This window comes from Penaeus monodon, chromosome 9 (genome assembly GCF_015228065.2).
Source record: "Penaeus monodon isolate SGIC_2016 chromosome 9, NSTDA_Pmon_1, whole genome shotgun sequence".
Lineage (NCBI taxonomy): Eukaryota > Metazoa > Arthropoda > Malacostraca > Decapoda > Penaeidae > Penaeus > Penaeus monodon.
The window spans coordinates 47,750,084-47,755,083 of record NC_051394.1 but is presented as its reverse complement, the minus strand read 5'-3'; positions in this window follow the sequence as shown (position 1 = coordinate 47,755,083).

Genomic DNA, 5,000 nt, shown 5'->3' with positions numbered 1-5,000 from the left:
CGCATATACGCATACGCATATATGCATACGCATACGCATATATGCATGCGCATACGCATATATGCATACACATACGCATATATGTATGCATATGTGTTTATGTATATGCGTATGTGTATGCGTATATCCGTATGCGAATGTGAATATGCATATATGCGTTTGTGTATATGCCTTATGCGTATGCATATGCGTATGCGTATTAGTATGCATATGCGTATGCGTATTCATATGCATATATGCATATTTGTAAATGCGTATGCATATGTGTATGCGTATATACGTATATGCGTATATGCATATATGCGTATGCATATGTGTGTGTGTGCGTATGCGTATGCGTATATGCGTATGCATATGCGTATATACGTATGCATATGCATATATGTATTTGTATATGCGTATGCATATATGCGTATATCCATATGTGTATGTGCATATGCATATGCGTATATGTGTATGTGTATGCGTATATGCTTATGCGTATATGCGTATGCGTATATGTATGCATATATGCGTGTGCGTATATGCTTATGCATATATGCATATGTGTATGTGTATATGCGTATGCGTATGCGTATAAGCGTATGTGTATAAGAGTGTGCGCATATGTATATGCGTATATGTATATGCGTATATGTATATGCGTATATGTATATGCATATATGCATATGTGTATGTGTATATGCGTATGCGTATGCGTATAAGCGTATGCGTATAAGAGTGTGTGTATATGTATATGCGTATATGTATATGCATATATGTATATGCGTATACGCATATGCATATATGTATGTGTATATGTGTATGTATATATATATATATATATATATATAATATATATATATATATATATATATATATGGTATATGCATATGCGTATATCCGTATGCAAATGTGAATATGCATATATGTATATGCGTATATGTATATGTATATGCGTATATGCGTATATGCATATATGCATATTCGTAAACGCATATGCATATGCGTATGCGTATATACGTATATGCATATGCGTATATGGGTATATGCGTATATGCGTATGTGTTTGCGTATTATCGTATTTTTATACGCATATATGTATGCGTATGCGTATATGAATATGCGTATGAGTGTGCGTATGCATATGCGTATATGCGTATGCGTATATGCGTATGCGTATGCATATATGCGTATGCCTATGTGTATGTGTATGCATGTGTGTATGCGTATATGCGTATGCGTAAATGCGTATATGCATATGCATACGCATATACACATACGCATATACGCATGAGCATATACACATTTGCATACGCATATCCGCATATGCCTGTATGCATATACGCATACGCATACACATATACGCATACGCATATACCCATATGCCTAAAACCATATACGCATATGCTTGCGCATATAGACATACGCAGATATATACGCATACGCATATACGCATACACATACGCATATATGCATACGCATATACACGTACGCATACGCATAAGCATATACGCATACGCATAAGCATACGCATATGCATATACGCAGACGCAGACACATACGCATATACATATACACATATATGCATATACGCATATGAATACGCATATACATATACGTATACGCATATACGCATATACATATACGCATATACATATACAAATACGCATATACATATACGCATATACATATACATATACACATATACATATACATATATGCATATACATATACATATACGCATAAACATATACATATACGCATATACATATACATATACACATATACATGTACATATACGCATATACATATATACATATACATATACATATATACATATATATACATATATACATACATATACATATATAAACATACATATAATAATAATATATAGATGGATGTGTATATATGTATATGTTATATATTTTATATATATATGTGTATATAAATATATGTAGTGTATATATGTAATGTATATTATTTATATACACATACCATAATATAACTATATATATGTATGTGTGATAAATATATATTACATATACATAGATACACAGTACTATATTTATATATAAGATGTTATGTGTATATAAATTATGTATGATGTATATATTGTATATGTAGTATATATTTATATACACATACTATATATATTTATATATATTATGTGTATATAAATATATATTCATAGCATATATACACATACATATATTTATATACACATACATATATAGAAAGATATATACATATACATATATACACATTCATATAATGTATTTATATATATGTAGGTGTATATATGTATATGTATATCGATTTTATATATATGTATGTGTATATATGTATAATTGTATATATATTTATTATTGTATGTGTAATATATGTATATGTATATATATTTAATATAGGTAGGTTTAATCTATGTATATGTATATATATTTACATATATATAATATATCATACATATACATATATACACTACATATATAAAATATATTATACATATACATATATACACATACATATATATAAATAGATGTCTATGTATATATTATTTATATATATGTAGTGTATATAAATATATATACATTACATATATACACATACTCTATTTATAATACACATACATATATATAAATATATATACCATATCCATATATACACATACATATATATGTATATGTATATATTTATATATTGTATGTGATATAAATATATTATGTGTATATATGTATATGTATAGATATGTATATAACCCATACATATCTATAAATATTATAGCATATAAACATATATATTATATATGTATGTTATATATGTATATGTAATATATTTATATATATGTATTAGTAATACATATACATTATATACGCTACATATATAGTAAATTATATATACATATACATAGATACACATACATATATATAAATATAGATGTATATTTATATTATATTTATATAATGTATGTGTATATTAATATATATACATATACATATGACACATAAATATATTTATATACACATACATATATATAAATAATATCATATACATATATTTGTATGTGTAGATATGTATATGATATATATTTATATATATGTATGTGTATATAAATTAGTATGTATGTGTATATATGTATAATGTCTATATTTTATATACACATGACAGATATATAGAAGTATATATACATATACATATATATTTATATATATGTATTGTATAAATATGTATATGTATATATATTTATATATATGTATGTGTATATATTATATGTATTATATTTATATATAAATGTAAATATATATACATAATACATATATACACATACATATATATAAATATATATGTATATGTATATATTTATATATAATGTATGTGTGTATACCTAGATATACATATACATATATACACATACAGATATTTATATACACATACATATATATAAATATATATACTATACATATAACACATACATATATATAAAATTATATACATCTCATATATACACATACATATATCTAATATATAAATATATTATACATATACATACTATACCATACATATATTAATATATACTACCTATACATATATACACATACATATATATAATAATAATATACATATACATATATACACATACATATATATACAAATATATAATCCATATACAACATATATACACATAACATATATTAGATATATATACATATACATATATACCCATACATATATATTAATATATATACATATACATTTACACATACATATATATAATATATATACATATACCTAAATATATATAAATATATACCACACATTTATATATTATATATATATCATATATATATATTTATATATATATATATATATAATATTTTCTATATTATATATATCTATATATGATATATATATAAACATTATAACATATATAAAAATACATAAATATATACATATATAACAAACATATATATATATACACAATAACAAACATATATATATACATATATATAACATTATATATACACCTAATATAACAATATATATAACATATATAACCAGTATATTATATATATATATATATATATATATATATATATATATATATATATACAGATATATATATATATATATATAGATATATTATATATCTCTATATATATACCGACTATATATATATAATATACCGCTCTATATCTATATATATACAGATATATATCTATAATACAGATAATATATATATATATACAGATCTATCTATATATATTACAGAATATATTATATCTAAACAAATCTATATATAGAATATATATATATATATATATATATTATATATTGTATAAGATATATATATATAATATAGACCATATATATATCTCTCTAAATATATATATCTATATATATATATCATCTAATCAAAGTATATATCATATCTATATCTATCTACCAATATATATACCTCCATACATACAATAATTATCTCTCTGTGGATCTTATGTTATCTCACTATACCTATCATTCATACATATCTGAGATATATGCATATATGCCTAGGATGTTAATTATTGAGGGCGTACTTCATATTGATTCATTGAGAAAGAATCCCACTAATGATGACATACATATAAACAACACAGAGATTGTATCAGTGACAAGATCTGTCAAGCTACAGATGGCATAAACTCTGCTGTTATTACATACAAACTTCAAAATATCTCTCACATCACTTAAACAATGAAGACAGAGAACAACACAATTGTCTGCTTGAAGTATGATAGATTTTTCATTTTTTTTTTTAGTTTCAGTAATTGCAAAAAGTTACTTCTACAAAGTTCAATCGTCTTCTCAAACAGAGAAGACCATATTGTTTTAAAATTTTCACTGCTTTCAATAGTTTTTCCCCATTTGTTTTCTCCTACTATAATATGGGATCTTTTGGAGGAGTCTAGAATAATGTGCTGCTGTTTCTATATTCAGTCACATGCAATGAAACTTTACAAAGTTAAAGTTTTCAGAAAAAA